Source organism: Dromiciops gliroides, chromosome 4 (assembly GCF_019393635.1).
Source record: "Dromiciops gliroides isolate mDroGli1 chromosome 4, mDroGli1.pri, whole genome shotgun sequence".
NCBI lineage: Eukaryota > Metazoa > Chordata > Mammalia > Microbiotheria > Microbiotheriidae > Dromiciops > Dromiciops gliroides.
The window spans coordinates 131,147,075-131,168,999 of record NC_057864.1 but is presented as its reverse complement, the minus strand read 5'-3'; the positions used below and the strand labels follow the sequence as shown (position 1 = coordinate 131,168,999).

The window sequence follows — 21,925 nt, the reverse complement described above, 5'->3', positions numbered from 1 at the left end:
AGGGCAAAAGACAGTCTCCATTGGAGAGGAGTTCATAGTCTAATGAGGGAGATAACATGCAAACAGGTACTACATACAAGCAAGGTTTACACAATAAACTGGAGATAATCAATAGAAGAAAAATACTAGCTTTGGGGAGGATCAGGAGAGCATTCTTGTAGATGATGGGATTTTATTTGAGAAATAAAAAAGGCCAAAGGAGCCAAGAAATGAGGAGGGAGAGCCTAAGGAATAGCTGGGAAAATGCCCTGAGTCTGGAGATAAGAGTATCTTGCGTGAGGAACAGCAAGCAGGCCAGTGTTGCCAAATCCTTTATTTTACAGCTAAGGAAATTAAGCCATGGAATGGCAGAGTATTATTTGTTTTGTTTTGTTTTTTATCCAAAGTCCAGTGAGTTTGTAATAGACCTGGGAGTAGAACTTAAAATTCCCCAATTTGTGTTATATTGAGTTGTACAGGGTTATGTAGACCTTGTCGTTTTTAAATATTTAGTGCCAGGGCAGCTAGGTGGCGCAGTGGATAGAGCACTGGCCCTGGATTCAGGAGAATGAGTTCAAATTCGACCTCAGACACAACACTTACTAGCTGTGTGACCCTGGGCAAGTCACTTAACCCTCATTGTCCTGCCAAAAAAAAAAAAAAAGTAGATAAATATTTAGTGCCTTTATCATTTTCTTCCAGAAAGGGAAATCAGTCCACTTATTTATCTGGACCAGTTGGACAAATTTCCAGATTGTATTTGTAAAAAGTGAGAATTATACAATGTTTTAAAAGAAATATAATTTTATTATTTTAAGCATATTACTTTCAAGATTTGATCACCAAAATATATTGAATCTGACGTTTCTGTTTCTACTAATGCTATCTTAGTTCAAGCCCCTTATTTACCATCTACTTAGATAGCCTCTTTTTTTTTTTTTAAGTGAGGCAATTGGGGTTAAGTGACTTGCCCAGGGGCACACAGCTAGTAAGTGTTAAGTGTCTGAGGCCGGATTTGAACTCAGGTACTCCTGAATCCAGGACCAGTGCTTTATCCACTGCACCACCTAGCCGCCCAGAAGTATCTTTTTTAAAAAGTTTTAATTAGCTTTCTTTGATCTCAAAATATTTCTGCAAATTATTGCTTCACATATTATGTGGAACTGTAATGACCTAAAGAGTTCGGCTCCTGGGGACTTTACTTATTTTTCACACTATGCTAAGGAATCTCAAATTGTAGATTCTAACTTGGGTGATATGCAAAGTTAATAAAATAGTTAATGAAATTTAAAATGTTTGTTTGAATGTTAAGCTTTTGTAGTTATGTTCATTTGAATTTTCTTTTTGAACAGAAGAACAAAGTAACTATTTTGTCATCTTTGCAGCATATGATGAAGTCTTAATCTGTCTTTATTTGGCACATTTTTTATTTTGGTTTTAAGAATTGGGGTTTTTATTGTAGCATTCCACAGGAGCAAAATCAGCAAATGTAATAAAAATCAAAACCAAATGAGCATTTCTCCTCTCAACAAAATCAGTGCCCTTCTCCTGACTTTTATATTTTTGTAATTACCTTAGTCACCCAGGGCCAAATCTTAGAATCATCCTGACTTCACTCTTACCCTTTTTATTCCTTCTTTTCTATTCCTACTGGGGTGTAGCTTCATTTGCTCCTTACTTGGTCTTTCTACCTCCAGTCCTTCACTCCTACAATTCATCCTGTATAAAAGTGCTAATTAACCTTCTATTCGGTTCAACAAACATGTATTACTTATGTTTTGTGTGTAGAAGACACAGGGCAGGGATACAAAGACAGATATAATATAGATCCCACTCTGAATGAGTTTACAATATAGCAAGGAAGAAAGGACATAAACTACCATTCCTACACACAGCAATCTCCTCTTTTTATAAACTCTGGTAAGACCTTTTATTACATAATACCACTTATTTGACATTTAATCATCATATGCTGTCTTTCAATATTACCTTTTAGTATCCCCTAGTGGGGGGGTGGGGGGGGGGGAGTTGGGAGGTAGGCAGCTAGGTGGTGCAGTGGATAGAGGGCCATGCCTGGAGTCAGGAAGACTCCTCTTCCTGAGTTCAAATCTGGCCTCAGACACTTAGTACCTGTGTGATCCTGGGCAAGTCACTTCACCCTCTTTGCCTCCATTTGTTCATCTGAAAAATGAGCTGGAAAAAGAAATGGCAAAGCACTTCAGTATCCTGGACGAGAAAACCCCAAATGAGGTCACAAAGAGTTGGACATGACAGAAATGACTGGACAACAACAAAATCTCCTCCTGGAAAACTTTTCGTAACTCTCTACCTGATGAATGAAGTCTAGAATGCTTTGCCCAGGGGTTCTCAACCTTTTCAAATATGAGATCCCCTTTTAATGTAAATTTTTGTGAGTGCCCTCCAAAGTAGTAGTTGCACCCTGAATATGTGTTGATTGAGAAAATATGTCAGAAGTTACTATGAACTCAGCAATGTATTTAGATTAATTTTATTTTCTTACTCAATAGCATCCATGCATTTGAAAATAAAAGACATGTGAAAAGTACTTAGTCTTCAGAAGACTTTTTAATTATAAATTTTTGTCCAGATCTATGGTTCCATTTGTGTAGGGGCCTCACAATGAGGAAATTTCCCCTACAAATAGAGTTTAGCACCTGTTTTGAGACTTGGAGAGTTGCCTGAGCTACTGAGAAGTTAAGAGACTTAGAGTCAGAGATGAGACTTGAACCTAGGTCTTCCTGACTCTCAGGCCAGCTCTGTAGCCACTACAAATTTTGTCTTTTCTACATCCATAACATCTCTTGCATATATCCCCTTCTCTCTACTCACTTGGCCACCACTCTAATTTAGGCCTTTATCATTTCCTGCCTCAACCTTTGCAGTAGCTCACTGCTTGGCCTCCTTATGACAGGTCACTCCTTTTATAATCCATCCTTCATAGAGCTACCAGTCATTTTCCTCCCATTGCCCTAAACAGTAAACTCCATTGGCTCCTGTTGCCTCCAGGAGCAAATACAGGGTCTAGAGTTTGACATTTAAAGCCCTTTACCACCTGACCCCTGCCTACCTTGCTGTCCTATATTTGCTTTCATTCACTCTGTGGTTCAGCAGACTCCTCCTGTCTCCATGTCTTCTCCTGGCTGTTCCCCATTTATTGAATGCATTAGAAGCCCTTGTTTCCTTCAGAATTCAGATTAAATAGTGCATCCTACATGAAGCATTTTCTGATACTTCCCAACCGGTAGTACTCCCCCTTCTCAAAATCCTTTTGTGTTTATTTTGTATATATTCTTTATCTACTTACTGATATACATTTTGTCATTCTGCCATCCCCTTTTCCTCCCATTAAGCCCTAACTAAGCTCCTTGAGGTCAGTGATAGTTTTCATTTTTTTCTTTGTATCCCAACCTCTAACAGTGCTAGCACAATTGTGGGTCCTTAATAAATATTTACTGATTGATTTATACAATGAGGCCTTTTTGCTTATTTACCTATGGATTCTTAGACACCTTACCTCCATGGCCTCCTGGGTTCTGCAGCCTACAAGTTAGGAACTATTAGCCTAACATTCAAAGGCTTCTACATTCTGGCTCAAATCGACTTTTCAAGTCTAATACACAAACATTTGAATTGTTACTACATCTATCTGTACAAAGGAAGAGTAGGGGAAATAAATGGTTTGGTTTGGGTTTTTTTACCTTGTATCTTCAAAAAACTTATAGTCTCTGTTACAGAGATAAGGTATACACATAAAAAATAGCTAAACAATATAAGGTAGCAAATGATAGGGATATAATGAGTGGCAAGGTTATAGGTTTCAAGAAAGGAGAGATCACTTCTAGCTGAGGTACTAAGGGTAAGCCTTACAAGGAGGTAAAATGTGAGCTGGATGCATACATTTCTATAGTGTCACAGGTCATAGCATTGGGTCATACATAGATCAGAGATTTTGAGCCAAAGAAGACTTGAAAGGATGTAGAATCCAACTTTTATTCTACATGTGAGGAAGATGGGGCTGAGAGAGGTTCTGTAACTTGCCCAAAATAAATGTCCAAGATAGTATTTGAACTCTGGTCTCCTGACTCGGTGCTATAAAGAGAAATGTACGTGGTGTGTTAGGGACAGTGACAGTGGCAAGTTTAATTGGAGTGGAGAATTCTTTTACAAAGTTAGTGGGACATTGGACTCTGGTGATATAATAGAAAACAAAAGGAAAAGTTGTTTTTATTACTCTACAATTTCTTATCTAATTAAATCAAGTTATATAGACTGACTTCCTATCCTTCTTTGCCCAGTCAGAACACTGTAGTTTGGACATATTCCCCTGCTGCAAATGCTATACCCTCTCTTTGCCTAAATCCTACAATCCTTTTTTATAATAGTACAATATAAATATTTATTAAACATTTTGTGTGTTCAGATCACTGTGATAGGCACTAGAAAGATAAAAAGTTTAGCTTCTTCAAGCTCAAGTTACTTCCCTATTTCTTATATAATCTATTTCCTGCCTGCCACCCGATCTCTCCCTTCTCTGAACTTTTGCATAGCATTTATTTCGTATGCCACTGATTGGCATTGGCTTTAATTGTTATATAATTCATGTACGTATACTTCATTTCCCTAAGCTGCACGTAGATTGCTGAGCAATAATATTTTATTTGCAAGAATTTAAACAAGGGTGTAAAAATCATGTTAACCTCCCACAACACCAAATACCATGCTATGCAGAGTAGTTGCTCAATTATTTGCTGAATGGAGTACATTTAACTTGACGTTAAAATGTAACTGGGATCTAAGAAATTGCCTAGTAAGAATCAAGGGATCTTAGAAACTTGCTTCAGAGAGAATGAAGAAATGCCAAGATGGAAACATTCTAAACTCTTGTTTTAACATGTTTTTACTTTAGCTAAAAAACAAAATAAAAACAAAGTTTAATTGTTTGCTACCCATATTGAAAAGTTTCTGCCTTGTACTGTCTTCTCTTTTCTGTAATGAAAGATATATATCATGGTTGTTTAATTAAGTTCTCTGGGGTGAATATACTTTAAGACAGGAATACGAGTTATGCTAAATGCTTAGTTTAAACTACTTGTGTTACTGGGATAGTTTCAGAGTTGAGATTTCTTTTTGGAATTATAATCAACACATGTACATTCTGATATGGAATAATCTCTTGTAATCTCTTAGACATCTTGTCAAGTGAGATTTTGAAACATCTGACACTTGAAAGCTTCTTAAATCTAGTCACCGAAAAACCACTGATTTTTTTCATAGTGGCCCTCCTCCATCCACCCTAATCTCTACCTTTCTTCCTTCACCCCTGCCCCTGCTCTCTTTTCAAGTATATACAAGTAATTGTAGCGTAGGTAAAATTATCACAATTTGTTACTCCTTCACTTTGAAATCCATTTCTGTTCCTCTTTGTGGAATATAATGTTATTTAACAAAGCTTATCATCAGCTAAACTATGTGGTCATTTTTAATGACTGTTAGTCAATAGGATTGTTATTTACCTTTGTAAACATTTCCTACCAGAATCCTCTCACCTCCTTTATAATTGTTACTTTTCCCTCCATACTTCTCAGTCTGTTCCCTTTTTGTCATGAGTTTACCAACTTGTTTTCATTCTCTCATTAGTCTCGCTGTATTTCTCCTACATTATTCATTTGTATTTTTATGCCCAGAACCTGGCACATAGAAGACATTTAATAAATGCTTTTTTATTGATTATTCTAAAACAGTCTTCTACCTTATATTTTAGAATACTCCCATTATTTAAATGATTTACCAGTTCCTCATTAGTTTAATGTGTGATTGTATTTTAGCAACAGCCATCATATATTTGGGTATGTATGCAGTTAGTTCGTTTTGCTATTGAGTTATTATTGACATAGAACTGTAGTGGGGAAAATAGTACTTTTCAGATAGCAGGTATTCCCTGGACTTGGATTTGAGTTTTGGCCTTGCCATTTACTAGTTATGTGACCATGGGCATCTGCAAGTCACTTCACTATTCCCAAGACTCAGTTTCCACATCTGTATAATAGGAATAATAATAGTTAAACAGTGTTTTTTCATATGGAATATTACAAAGATCAAATGTCATTAGTTATGTAAGTACTTTGTAAAAACCATAAAGTGCTATACAAATCATAGAGACTATGTTGGAAACCTTATATAACTATCAAGATTAATTTATCAATTGAAAATAAATCTGATTGAGTAAGGTAGAAGATGAGAACATGTCCTAAAGTTCATTTATAAGAAAACTAGAGTTAAGTCTGTCCTACTTAAGCCATTCTTCACTTCCAAAAATTTAAAAGTAACCATACCATTTCTGACTTTTCCTTTGAAAGTATTAACTTTAGTTAAAACTGTGCAGATTATCAGGGAAGTAGAATATGGAAAATATAGTCATCTACCATTGAATATGTAGTCTAATATTGGAGTTCACATTTTTCTCTTAAACTAACTCCTCCTTCCTTTTGGAGCATGATGATATTGTCCATGTCAACTTTATTTTTAGTTAGTGTCAGTAAAAACAAGATATAAATTATAAAGCATCCCCTCTATTCTGTTTCCTGTTTGATAATTTTCATGGTTTGTGTGGCTTGGAGGGGGGAAGGTTTTTTGGTTTGTTAAAGAGAATTTAAGAGAGACAATATGACAGTGACTGACCCTGGGTTCAGGGAGAACCGTGTTAAAGTCCTATCTTACACTTGACACTTACTAGCCATGTGACTGTAGGTCAATCATTTAACTGTCAAGTGGCTGGGTGGCCCAGTAGATAGAGTACTGACTGAGTCTGGAATCAAGAAGACCTGAGTTCAAATCTAGCTTCAAATACTAGCTGAGTGACCCTCAAGGTCACTTGACCACTGTCTGCTCAGTTTCCCTCAACTGTAATATAGGCATAATAGCCCTACTTTTCACTGTTGTGGTGAGACTCAAAAGTAAATAATTTAATACAGCATCTGTCAAATGCTCCTTCCTTTCCTCATCCAAGGACACCTTTCAGGCCATGTATAGAAGACTTGCTAATTTATATCAAATACAGTCATACATCAGGATCAAAAAAATTTTTTTAAGCAAGTTCATATTGTAATTTTGTCATCTTAAATATGTTCCCTCTGGGGCAGCTAGGTGGCGCAGTGGATAGAGCCCTGGCCCTGGATTCAGGAGGACCTGAGTTCAAATTCGACCTCAGACACTTAACACTTACTAGCTGTGGTGACCCTGAGCAAGTCACTTAACCCAATTGCCTCACCAAAAAAAAAAAAATCTGTTCCCTCAGCCAATAGTTAACAAAAGAGTAAAATATATGTTCAGTTGAATAATTTATGTATCTATAACATAGAAGATGTAGTTTCATAGAGAGCTTTGAATCTGGGAGTTGAAACACTAAGGAATCTTTTTTTAAAATAGATAGTGAGTTAGAAATAATATGGTATAATTCTGTACTTAACTAAAGTAAATTGCATTTTACAGATTTTAAAAAAACCATTTTAATATTAGTTTTTTACTTACCTTCATATCTGAATATATCTCTTCTACTACATGATGAGGAATTGAGCATTCTCTCTCTCTTTTGAAAAAAATAATCATTTTAGGGGGCAGCTAGGTGGCACAGTAGATAAAGTACCAGCTCTGGATTCAGGAGAACCTGAGTTCAAATCCGGCCTCAGACACTTGACACTTACTAGCTGTGTGATCCTGGGCGAGTCAATTAACCCTCATTGCCTGCAAAACAAACAAATAATAATAATAATAAAAATAAAAATAAAATAATCAGTTTGCAGATGAGGAAACTGAGGGCCAGAGTGATTGTTTTGCGCACCAAATACAGGGGACTTCTTTAGGTTCAGAAAAATGTCCAACCAACATGATCAACTTTGAGCTAAAAGAAGCACAGCTTCTTTTCACTTTTCTACTCTATCGAACCTTTCACAAAGATTCAACATTTGCATAAAGACTCAGAACTTGGTGAAGACATAGGTCTTGTTGATATTTTTTTCCAGTCTCATTATGCTTTTTTTTAAAAATGCAATCTATCAAAACATCTCTCTTCATATTTGCTTCCTTTCTTTGTGGCCTTTCTTTTTGTCTCCATTTGCTTTACATGTAATTGTACTTTTCCCTTTAAGCATTTTTTAAAACATTCAGAAAAAGCCCAGAGTGGACAAAATACCTTATTCATTCTTATTGAAGCAGCACAGCAGCAAGACATCCTGAGGGAGAGACCGAAGATGGTTTGTACCTGACAGGGGCAAACTACTGCCACTGCTTCCCTTCAGCTCCTGATGTAGATAGTACAACACTTGTACCCAATAGCCCTGTGAATAGCAGCACCCCTACCTCTGATTACCAACCCTGCTTCCATCCTGTATCCCGAAGTTAGGGGAGAAATCTCTGTGGAGAAGGGCCAACCTTCTTATATCACCACCAACAACCATGACCAGCAGGGAAGTCCAAGAGCCCCACTGGGGCCATGTAAAACATTTCTACATTATCCATGTTGCAGGAGGAAAAGAAGCAAGAAAAATAAAGAAAGGAAATAAAATGTGCCTTCAGTCGTACTCTGAAACCATCAGTTTTCTGTCTGGAGGTAGATAGCATGAGTCCTTTGAATTTGTTTTTGTTGTGGATCGATCATTGTACTGATCATTTACTAAGTCTTTCACAGTTGATTATCTTTACAGTATTGCTTTTATTGTGTAGCTTGTTTTCTGGTTCTGCTCACTTCACTTACATCAGTTTAGTTGTCTTCCCAGGTTTTTCTGAAATCATCCCCATCATCATTTCTTATGGCAAAATAGTATCCCATTCCATTCATAAACCACAATTTGTTCAGTCATTCCCCAGTTAATGAGCATCACCTCAAATTGTAACTCTTTGCCACCACACAAAAGAGCTTCTATAAATATTTTTGTACACATGGGTCCTTTCTTTTTCTTTGATCTCCTTGGGGTATAGAAAATAGTAGCAATACTTCTAGGTTATGGTTTTATAGCCCTTTGGGCTGAACTTTAAGAGGATTTGGATTGACTCCCAGTCAGAATTGTTTGATCTTGGACAAGTCACTTAACTTCCTCTTTCCCTTCAATTTTCTCATCTATGATATTGAGAGTTGAATTACTAGATAACCTGTTAAGTCCCTTCCAAATCTTTGTTCTTAAATCTGTTACAGCTATGGCTATAGCAACTACTATTTGCTTAGATAGGGTTTATGGAAGAAGTGTCAGCAACTACACAATGAATGCACACCTTGTCCAGCCATCTGCCTCTGGATCTGGATAGAGATTTGGAGGCTGTGGGCTAGGTGGCATAGTGGATAGAGTGCTGAGCCTGGACTCAGTAAGACTCATCTCTTCCTGAGTTCAAATCTGGCCTCAGACACTTAGTAGTTGTGTGACCCTGGGCAGGTCACTTAATCCTGTTTACTTCAGTTTTCTCATCTGTAAAATGAGCAGGAGAAAGAAATGGCAAAGCATTCTAGTATCTTTGCCAAGAAAACCCCAAATGGAGTCATGAAGAGTTGGACTTGACTGAAAGAATTGAACAACAAAATCCCCTACTGGAAAACCTTTAACAATGCCCTACATGATGAATGAACAACATCATGGAAGCTTCAGTACATTCAGTCCAGCTAAATAAAATTCAAAATGTTAGAAGAAAGGAAGCAACACAGTCAGCCACATTTTGTTGTGAATTAGATGATGATAGAAAATATATTCCTTCCTATATAACCAGTGAGGCATTATATATTTGTGTGTGTTTATAAAATTTATTTTAAGGAGATCCTTGAATATTAACTTTCTTTGCCAATTATCTACTATCCTTTGCAGTGAAGATGTTATTTTTATGTATGAAGATTTCAAGAGCATTTTGTATAGCCAAGTTTTCAGATTGAACTATGTAAATCTCTTTTTTTCCTGGAACTTTTTCTTTTTGCTCTATGTTTATTGAACTGTTTTCCACATATTAGAACTTATTTTTAGAGTTATTGTAGGGAGACTAAAATTAAGCTAATCCCCTTTAAGAGTACAAATTAGAGTAAACTCAGCTTTGTTTAACCACAACAGATTTTTTATGGCTAGGCTTTCATTTGAGTTTAGGGTTTGTTTTATCAGAAATGTTGAAGAAAACTGTCCTTAAATACTCTGTCCTCAAAATAATCAATCGGTTTAGTTATATAAATATTTAAATGGTTAAGGAAAAATATATACCATATACATAAAAAAGTGATATTCATTATAACTGAACATAAGTTACTTTTGTACTAAAAACATGTTTAAATTCACAGAAGCTGGTAGCCAGACTTACTTTTATATTTAAATCAAAATGAAAATAGAACCCTTAAAATTTACCAGAAACGGGCAGCTAGGTGGCGCAGTGGATAGAGCAATGGCCCTGGAGTCAGGAGGACCTGAGTTCAAATCCGACCTCAGACACTTGACACTTACTAGCTGTGTGACCCTGGGCAAGTCACTTAACCCCAATTGCCTCACCAAAAAAATAAAATAAAAAATTTACCAGAAACAAAATATCAAAGAAGAGGAATGAACAAAGTGGCTATCTTCATGCCTCCATCCCTACAGTATTGTCTTCTGTATGAGTTTGTCCCCAAACCTCCATTTCAGGAAGCACCTGTGCCATTCATGTTTACTCCAAACCTGGTTTAACCCATAACTTTCAAGATTTCTTCTGAACGTTGTTCCCCTATGGGTTCTTCCTCTTCTACCAACTCTTTTTCAGCTCCTTTTTATGTGTTGTCTTTCCTGCCATTAGAATGTAATCTCTGAAGACAGGGACCACCTTGCTTTTTGCTTGGCTTCGTTCCCAGTGCCTGGAATATAGAAAGTGCTTGATAAATGTTCTGTCTGTCTTGTCTATCCATCTACCTATCACAATTGTCTTTTATTTCTAATTTTAAAGTCCATCTATTAAAAAGAACCAAAGCCAAAGGAAGATATTTATTTTAATATCTAAGTTTATTTTGACTTAATAATACCACTAACCTACTCATTATTCCAATGACATACTAATAAAACCTTAAAAACAGTAATTCTCTTTACCACTTGATTTGTTGCATAAAACAGATTACTTTGCTCCCAGTCAAAAACATCCATATGCACTTTATAATGTATGTGTATTTCTCTCACACACACACACACACACATACACATAGCTAGATAGCTTTATTCCTTATGTTGCCCATTAATTATTTTTCTCCTGACAGCTATTTCTCACTAGTCCAAGGTACTAAGTAGAAAGAGAACTAGTTTTGGAGTTAGAAGATATGGGCTGTCCCACTTCTTACTTGTATTGCCTTGGACAAGTTATTCAGTCTCTCTGGGTCTCAGTTTCTTCATTTGTAAAATGAGAAGGTTGAATTAGATAATTACTGAATTCCTATCAGCTTCAAATCTCATATCCTAGTCTAGAAGTCTATAATATTTACAGTACAGATATTCTGCCTTTTTTGTGTCTTCTCAAGTTCAACACTGTGGCCTAGCATCATAGAAGACACTGGATTCTCAAAGCTTATGCCTTCAGAAGGAAAGTTTGGGTGAGTTCTACTAAACAGGAAAGGTTCCAGATATGGCCTGGTGAAACCTTTTTTCCTGAAGACCAACCTAATTCAGTTCAGAGATTCTTACCTCCAGTTTGGCCATAGGATAGTGAATTTTTCAGCCATAGTAGCTCTTGAAGGGATACCTAAACTCTTGAATTCACAGATCCCTGAAGGAAGGAAGGAAGAAAGAATGCTGCTCTTCAATTCTTTCTGTTCCGTAGCTCAAAGAGAGGAAATAAACTATGTCCCTCTCAGAGCAGGAAACATAATATGCATAAAGTGTAAGACTGGTATCTGAGAACTGCACTACTGTACCTTGTTAATAGTGATTTATTTCAGCTTTGGGATTGAAAAGAGTATATGTTGAATTTATTGACTAGTAAATATGTCATTTACTACTATAAATGTTGGATTTATTCACTAGTAAATATTAAAGGTGCTAAATTAGAATAAATTATATTCAAGTTGTCTAAATGTTTGTGTTGATAAAAATATGCCTTTAAGAAGAGACCATTCTGATAATATCAGTCTTTTTTATGTGATTTGTTAGGGTGGAGGGGGAGGAAATCGTCAACAGATTATAAACCTTCCCTTTTCTGCAATGTAGTTTGAAAAGATTTAGAAACCACAAACTGCAAAAGGCCTCAAACTAAACAAACAAATAAACAAAAACATATCTTTAAGAGTTAGATCATAAAGAGCAGTGAGAGAGGGCTAAGTTTTACTGCTGGGACATTATTGGGAAGATTCAATCACAGTAGGATCTTTCATTTGAATCATATTGTTTCAGTTTACAAGTTCTCCATAGGAACAGAACTGGAAGGTGTCAAGAGATTTTCTAGTCCAACCCTCTCATTTTAAGATGAGGAATGTGAGGCTTTGATATATACGAAAAGTGATTTGCCCAAGGTTACACTGGCTATAAATGGCAGAACTAGGCTTTGAACTCAAGTACTATGACTCCAAGCTAAGCCCTTCATGGGTTCAGAAATCTTTACTAATAATGGTATTCCAAAAGAAATTCTGACTTCTTGAATGCCCAAGACAGTTACTCTTAAATCATACGTAAAATGAGGACCTAGCTCCCAGACTATTTAGGGAAATGGGTCTTATCTGGCATATAGATTAGGAGATTCAGAGAAAACTTTTGATGTATTGAGCTCTCCCTTCTCTCTTTGTGTTTAGACTGACATCCTGCAACACATTTTCAAAAGGAAAAAAAAACTTTAAAAAGTTTTTCCTAACCACATGTGGAACCTACCCTAAGGGAGAAGTGAGGAATGAACCATGAATAGAATTTCTGTATTCCCAGATTTGTTTCTTTGCTGTTTGTTTCTAGGTGTGGCAAGAAAGTGAAGTCATAATTTCCTTTAGGAATTCTGAAAGGCTGAGGATTGTAATAGATAATTTTTAGTGTTTTTAAACACACACACACACAAAAGGAAGTAACTTGTGGAAATCAAAAGTAGTTACATACACAAGTATATAGTAGTTATATACAGGTATGTTGAATCTGGCTCAGTGGGTTCACCGATTTCTTGAAGTGTCTATGTAAAAAAAAATATGAGTTTAGTAGAATATACTGAATACACTATCAAGTTTTGTTGTTTTAAAGAGAGACCAAGAAGCCTCAGAACTCTGAATTCCTTTTTTTTTTTTTTTGGTGAACCCTCAACATTGCATTTTATTATTTTTAATAGTATTTTATTTTTTCCTAATTACATAAAAAATGATTTTTAACATTTTGAAAAAGTTTTGAGTTCCAAATTCTTTCCCTTTCTCTCTCCCTTCCCTGTTCCCTGAGATGGTAAGCAATCTTATATATTATAAATGTGTAATCGTGTAAAACATTTCCCATATTAATCATTTTATGGGAGAAAACTTGAACAAAAAAAAAGAAAGTGAAAAATTGTATGCTTCAGTCTGTATTCAGATGCTGTCAGTTCTTTCCTGGAGGAGGATAGCATTTTTTTAAATAGTCCTTTGGGATTGTCTTGGATCATTGTATTGCTGAGAATAGCTAAGTCATTCACAGTTGATCATTGCTGTTACTGTGTACAGTATTCTCCTGGTTCTGCTCACTTCACTTTGTGTCAGTTCATATTAGTCTTTCCAAGTTTTTCTGAAATCATCATGCTCTTCATTTTTTATAGCACAACAATTTTCCATTACAATTATATATCACAACTTGTTCAGCCATTTCCCAATTGATGGGCATCCCCATAGTTTCCAATTCTTTGCCACCACAAAAAGCTACTATAAATATTTTTGTACAAATAGTTTCTTTTCCCTTTTAAAAAAAAAATCTCCTTGGAGTACAGGCCTAGTAATGCTGGATCAAAGGGTATGCACAATTTGATAATCCTTTGGTCATATGAACTATGAATTCTTTATTTTCTTCTTCTTTTTTGCGTGGGGCAATGAGGGTTAAGTGACTTGCCCAGGGTCTCACAGCTAGTAAGTGTCAAGTGTTTGAGCCTGAATTTGAACTCAGGTCCTCCCGAATCCAGGGCCGGTGCTTTATCCACTGCGCCACCTCACCGCCCCCAGAGTGACTTTTCTTAAGCACAGATCTGGCCATGCCACTCTCCCATTAAATTCCAGTGTTTCCCTAATGCCTCTAACATCAGATATAAACTCTGTTTAGCAGCCTTACCTAAACTATCATTTCAGTCTTATTGTCCTTCCCTCCCCCACCCCTGCATTCCAAATTTTTCTATGTATCCACATTGGCTTCTTTCTCTTCCTCATACACTACATCTCCCTTGCACTAGCAGTCCCCCATCCTTGCAATGTACTTCCTCCTCAGCTCTGCTTCATAGAGCCCTCTTTCTTCCTTGGAGAGACAGCTTAGCAAGCCAACAAGCATTTGTTAAGTGCTTACTATGTGTGTGCACTGTGCTCAGTGTACCACCTTCTACATGAAGTATTTTCTGATCCTGCTCACCTCTCAAACTTCTTTATGCTTAATTACTTTATATTTATATTTATTTTCTTCATATTTATTCTGTATATACTAATTGTTTCCACTATTAGAATGTAACCTCCTTGACAGTATGGATTGTTTTACTTATTGTATATTTATTCCTAGCAATTGACATATAGTAGGGATTTCATAAATACTTGATTGACAAATTGATTGTAGAAGTAAAGACTCAAGAAAAAGTTGAAAAACAGTAAGGAGAGCATAGCAGAAAGAACAAGAAAATGAGTTAGGAGGAAAAAAACAGTATTTGGAGAGAACAATAAAGCAAAGAGAAATTAGTAAGAGAATTCAAGAGCTCTCTAGTGTCTAGAGATTGGTAGATAGTAACATATAGGAAATATATGTGTTTATGTCTGACATAGGCTTGGAATAAATCAGAAGTTTATCCTGTGAGAAGCAAAACCAAAGATGGCCAGATAATAGAACAGACATATCGAGGAATCAAGGAACTGTTTAAACCAATTCTTGTATCTCGGCTCTATTGTCAGTGACAATTTGTCACTTGATTCTGAGATCAATCAGAGGATTGGGAAAACTACTTCAACCATGGCTAAGCTTGCCAAGCGTGTCTGGGCAAACAGTAAACTGAGAAGACGAACCAAATTTGCTGTCTGTAGAGCATGCATCCTGAGTACCTTATTGTATGGCAGCGAAACATGGACTACATACACTAGACAAGAGAAGAAGCTTGACAGCTTCCACATGCGCTGCCTTCGGCACATCCTTGGCATATCTTGGTCAGATAGGATCACCAACACAGAAGTGCTCCAACGCACGAAACTTCTGAGCATCTACACGCTACTGAAACAAAGACATCTGTGCTGGCTCAGTCATGTGCACCGCATGCAAGACAGACGCGTTCCTAAAGACCTACTCTATGGCAAGTTAGCCCCAGGCCAAAGACCTGCTGGATGCCCCCAGCTTCACTACAGAGATATATGCAAGCAAGACTTGAGGGCTCTGGGAATAGACACTGGCAGCTGGGAGGAGATGACCAAGGACCGTACCCAATGGAGTTCAGTACTCAGGAGCAGCTTGTGTGCAGCTGAGATGGGCCTTCAGGCTCGGGAGGAAGAAAAATGAATGAGACGCAGGAACTGATGGGCAACAGAGAGTGCAGTTTTCCGATGTCCTCGTTGTGGCAGGAGCTGTGGCTCCTGTATCAGACTGCACAGCCACACTGTGGCCTGTGGCTCTTCAAGGCGCCGATCCATGGTTGTTTGCGACTGGTGGAAGCCTACTACTATTATGTCTGACATAGGCTTGGAATAAATCAGAAGTTTATCCTGTGAGAAGCAAAACCAAAGATGACCAGATAATAGAACAGACATATGGAGGAATCAAGAGACTGTTAGTTTAGATTGACCAACTAGATATCAGGACAGACTTACCTAAGAAGTAAGAGAAGATAAGATTCTATAGTACGAAAGTCAGTTAGGCGTGGCTAACTACCTGACTGGAGCTAGGAGACCGAGAGAACCCCAAAAGTCAGGACCATCATTCCAAAAAAAAAAACCACCCCTGGACTCTCAGGAATATGACAAGCATCAAAGCTTTCTTCACCCCACACCAAAAGGGAACTTTACAGTTTTCAAGCTTTTACGTCCCCTCTGTTCTAGGAGGAGAATGTTTCTAAGCCCTTCTCCCCAAGGGGTGAAGTCTTTGACTTCCCACTGGGTCACTTTCCTAGTGCCATATAAAAGACAACTTTAATTCTAATTGGACTATGTACAAGAGAGTAATTATTTATTGAAGAATACCTTAGAACCACCACAACCCTCCCCCCATCCCATGACATGTCTAAATAACCAACTTAAAGTTGCTTTTTTAACTAATCATACTTCTCTAATTGTAATTTATAAGAGCTTATGTGCAGTCCTTTTCCAACACAGTAGCCATTCTAAAACTGCCCTAGAGAGACAATTTTTCAAACATTTTATCTACTAGAATATAAGGTATTTCAATGGATTTACCAAATAAAGATTGGATGATTATATTGTTCTAGATCTAGTCAGTCCCAGTGCATATAAGTGGCCATTTTCAGATTTGTGTGATGTTACATAATGACATTGATCTCATTATTTGGAAGGTATCAAACTGGACTGTCTGGACCTAATTTTGCCTGAAATTAATTTTTTTATCTCTACTATTAGTTCTAAGATTGTCTGATTTGGGAAGAAGATTTGTATCTGGTTCTGATTACTAATGAGTTAATTGCTCTGAATTTAGGGACTATATCATGCTATATTATATTTTACTAATACAGTATCATTATACTGTGGTTATGGTCTAGCTTCCAAAGTTTCATTTGCCTATTAAATTCTTTTTTTGGGGGGGGGGCAGTGAGAGTTAAGTGACTTGCCCAGGGTCACACAGTTAGTGTCAAGTGTCTGAGCTCAGATTTGAACTCGGGTCTTCCTGAATCCAGGGCCAGTGCTTTATCCACTGCGCCACCTAGCAGCCCCCTGCCTATTAAATTCTAAAAGTTGATGGTTTTGTATTTACAGATTATATAATTGAAAAATAATTTTAAGTATTGTATTTATTTCTTCCCCTGCCCCCACGAGCTTGTTGTTGACCTTTAGTTGTCACTCAAAATTACCTTACTGATCGGCATTTTAATTGATTAAAAGTCTTGTTGCTTGTATGTTCCTTCCCTTCCAATAATGGAAGAACTATATAATAGCACATGTTATTCTGACACCTCTTCCTGATTCTGACCCCTAATCTCATGAAGACAGTTGCAAATTTTTCTAGCCCTTCTGAAGTCTGCCCTTGCTATTCTTTGAGACCACAGCAGATCATAACCTTTATGGATTTTTGCTTTTACATAGTTGTTTCCATGGTGTCTCTCCCATTAGATTGTGAGGTACTTAAGGGCAAGGACTGGCTTTTGCCTTTTCTTTGTATTCTCAGTGCTTAGCTTGGCTCATTGTTGTTCAGTCATTCAGTTGTGTCAGACTCTTCATGAACTCCTGGTTCATAGTTGGCCAATACTGGGGTTTTCTTGACAAGGATATTGGATTAGTTTGCCATTTTCTTCTCCAGAGTCAAACAGGGTCACACAGTTAGCTAGTAAGTGTCTCAGCTCAAATTTGAACTCAGGTCTTCCTGACTCCAGACCCAGAATTTTATCCATTACCCATTTAGCTAGTTTATGTTTGTTGTTTGTCATTCATTCTCAGAGGACCAATGGCATCAGGAGGGGGATGTCTTCACTTTGCAAAGTTATCAGCCTCACTCTCTCCTCCAGAGTCATCAGAGTCCAATGGCAAGACATAAGTTAACAGGACTGGCAATGGCCCTGGGTGCAGTGGGAGACCATGGCCGTTTTAAACTAGGTCTTTCCCAGATCTTAGTTTGTCTGAGGCAATGCCCATTCAATAATTAAAGGCTAGATAAGAATTGAGGTAAAAGATGGCCTGGTTTGCCTTCACAAAAGAATCAATCTGGGATTAGGGACAGATATGTTGTTTACATTAGCACTACAGCTAAACTGTGAGTTCCTAAAGTGCATAGACCATATCTTTAATTTCCCTTGTGTCCTTTTCCTTTTGATTCTCCCCTAACTTGACTGCTTGGATATGAGGGTTTCCATCTCCTCTTAAAAAAGGTTTGATAGTTCTGAACGAAATCCCTCTCCAGTGAGGGTTTTGTACTGTGCTCTTAGTGTTCTTTTTGTGCAGGTAAAGATCCTTTATATGGTACCACAGAACAGGACATTAGTAGAAGTGGTCACATTTGTCATGCTAATCAAATTCATAGTAAAGTAAATTGTAAATGTCATTATTGGCAGAAAGTTGGTTAGCATAATAGTGGTCTGTAATGTGAAACAAGTCCAGACTTCTTGTACATTACTCACCTTTATGTACTCTCAATTAAGGTTTTTATCCAAGATCTCCTGGACTTTTTTATTTTTCTCAATCTTTATTTTTATTTTATTATTATTTTAATTATATTTCATTGTGGTTTTCCTTCGTGGCACTATGTATTTTATTTTATGCATTTAAAACAGTCTTAGGAGTCTGTAGGCTTCACTGGTTTGCCAAAAGAGTTCATAACACAAAAAAGGTAAAAAACTCCTACTTAAAAGTATAGCCCAACTGACCTTGGTGTTCTTCATATGTGACATTTCATCTCCTTTCCTTGTTTCTTCCCCTAGACTGCCCTCTATACCTAGAATGCAGTCCTTTCTCATCCCCATGTCTTAGAAATTCTGGTTTCTTTCAAGCTTCTCATATACCACCTCTTTCTAAGGTCTTTCCTGATCCACCCCCAGCTCCTTGTGCTTCCCTAACTCTCCATATTACTTTATATTTATTTTTCATATATTTTGTATATGTTTATGTTTGTACTTGATAGTCCCTTTAATAGAATGTAAACTTCCTGAGTACTGCTACTGCTTCATTTTTTCTTTGTATCCTGTTCCCTTGCACAGTATCAGGAACATACTAGGTATTTAGTTGTTGATTGATTGACCATCCTGTTCAACCCTCTTGTTTTACAGATATGGAGACTAAAGTCCACAGAGATTAAAATGACTTCCCTAATTTTAAAAGTAGTAATCATCCTTACAAGCACAACTACAATTCGAAAAATCATTGCGGGAGGGGGGGGGGGTTGCTTGTTGTAAATCACTGGGGAGTTAAAAGTACAAGTAAAGCCCTAGGGCTTTCATTTGTAAAGGCATGTCTAAGGCATCACCTGATGCATTTAAATAGAAAAGTAATCCTTTAAAAATTCAAGACAGCTGCAAGATTTTGTCTTTGACAAGGCCAAATCTAAAATAGCTGCTGAAAATGTTGCTCTTAATCTCTTTTACAGATTAACATTTTGTCCTCCACTAACAGAGTGAATTTATAAATTGGAGATTGTAATGGTAACATAACTAGGAAATCTTGAATAAAAATTATTAGAGGAAATGAGAATTTCTCCATCTTAAACGTTTTTATCTTAGTATTTTATAAACTGTTAAATTATTTCAACATCAGTATTATATATATGTTGATAGAAATGTAGAATGGAAAATTAAAATGCCCAAATATAGATATCCATATGAAGTCTTTCTTCACAAAGTGCTTTTGTTTTAAATCAACACAGTACATTTCAGCTGCAAAATATGTTCAGATCAAATTAATTAATACATAACTAATATCTTCATCTCTACTTTTAAGAACTCAGTAGACTGCCATTTAATAGATCCAAAGTCTTTAAAAATAATCTAATTCTTATGCAAATTAAAACAACTTTGAGGTATCACCTCACACCTATCAGATTGGCTAAATGTTGGAGGGAATGAGGGAAAACTGGAACACTAATGCACTGTTGGTGGAATTGTGAACTGATCCAACCATTCTGGAGAGCAATTTGGAACTATGCACAAAGGACTATAAAACTGTACATACCCTTTTATCTAGCAGTACTATTGCCAGGTTTTAAATTGTCTTGGATCATTGTATTGCTAAGATTACCTAAGTATTTGACAGTTATTTATCATACACTATTGCTAGTGTACTGTGTACAGTGTTCTATTGGTTCTGCTTTGCATCAGTTCATATATGTCTTTCCAGGTTTTTCTGAAAGCATCCTGCTTTGTCATTTCTTATAGAACAATAGTATTCCTTCACAATCATATACCACAGCTTTTCCCCAGTTGATGGACAACCCCTTAATTTCCAATTCTTTGCCACCACAAAAAGAACTACCATAGTCATTTTTGTACATATATGTCCTTTTCCCTTTTCTTTGATCTTCTTGGGATACAGATCAAAGAGCATGCAGTTTTTGTTGACCTTTGCACATAATTCCAAATGTTGGAACATGTTTTTTTGAAAAAGTAGATTTGGTTATTGAGGTTTTTTTCCCCTTCAGTATTATATTACCTAGATAACTGAGCTAATCATGCCCTTATATTGTTTTCTTTATAAAATGGAAACTGCTGGTGGTTATAAGTTACATTTTTAAGGGCATAATATAATCACATTATAGTCATTATTCTTGTCACCTTTCTCAGTTTAATAAAAGTATTTTTGAATTTTTATAATTTCAGATGATACCGCAGTTGGAATAAGAAAGCATTAATAGCCAGTCTTTAGTTGTCAACAGCTATGTTTCTCATTTGCATTTTGCAGAACCTTGAGGTCCTTCAGAACAGTCTGAGGGAATCCATTAAGAAAGATAACATATAGGGTAATGGTGGCCAGGAAAGGATGTTTTGGTTCAGGAAGTAACAAGGATAATGAGTAGAATTTTAAGGTGAGGGATATGTCCTTTCCAGGAATAGTCAGTCATTTTGATTTGATTACTGTTTACAGAGCAAGAGGTGGAAAATGTTTGGGGATATATGTATTCATATGGCTTGGTAGGAAGATAATCAGAGTACAATGTAGTTGAGTCCGGTGTATGTGAAATATGGTGAACTCTGGACAGTCAGGAGCGTAATGCCTCCTATTTCCTCATCTTTGAAACGAGAGGATTGAAGAAAGAGAATATGGATTTGGCAGAATTACTCAACTAGTATTTCTTTTGTTTTCTCCACCAAGGAGTATAATCTTTGGAGTAGAAAAGGCCAAAAATGACTAATAAAGAGTTGAAAACCAAGCAAAGGATGAAATAGTAAGAAAGCATCTAGCTGTCTTTGATCATTTAAAGTTAGACCCAGATGATCCTCTCAGGATACTGAAAGAAGCTGACAGATGTTTTTGCTAAGGCACTTTTGATGATGCGAGGGGAGGGGGGAAATGAGAGAGGTATTGTAGGACTGGAAAAGGATCAATGTTCCACTTTAGCTTTTTTTTTTTTTTTTAGTGAGGCAATTGGGGTTAAGTTACTTGCCCGGGGTCATACAGCTAGTAAGTGTTAAGTGTTTGAGGCCGGATTTGAACTCAGGTACTCCTGACTCCAGGGCCAGTGCTCTATCCACTGTGCCTAGCTGCCCAAAACTTTAGCTTTTTAAAGGGTAGAGAGTATAATTCAAAAATGATAGATCAATGAACTGGACTGATTTTTAGCACTCAGAATCATATTAAAATGATAGCCTATTAATATTTTGAGATGTATATAAAAAACTTTATAAATATAAAAGTACTATACAAGTTCCACCTATTTCATTTATTTTTATGTAGAAAGAGAAATGGTAAAAAGAGCTAGAAAGGCTTTTACTCAAGAACTGGTCGTGCCAAATTAACATAATTTTCCTTTTTTGATAGTGTTACTTGGCATGATAGGACATGGGAATAAGGGATATTTGTAAAGTTGAACTGGTAAATCAAAGGGTCAAGATAGGGAAGGGAGGAGAGTGTAGGAAGTGTAGCTGTGATGGCCTATGAAAGAACTGAGGGATGGAGAGAACAGAGGTCATGGTG

The 21,925-nt window shown here is 36.7% G+C and overlaps 1 protein-coding gene across 2 annotated transcripts in view; it reads left to right on the top strand.

The window, feature by feature from the left end:
* CNST (consortin, connexin sorting protein) overlaps positions 1–21,925 on the top strand; it is a 103,350-nt gene that overhangs the window by 9,101 nt on the left and 72,324 nt on the right. The gene's annotated exons all lie outside the window — the stretch shown is intronic.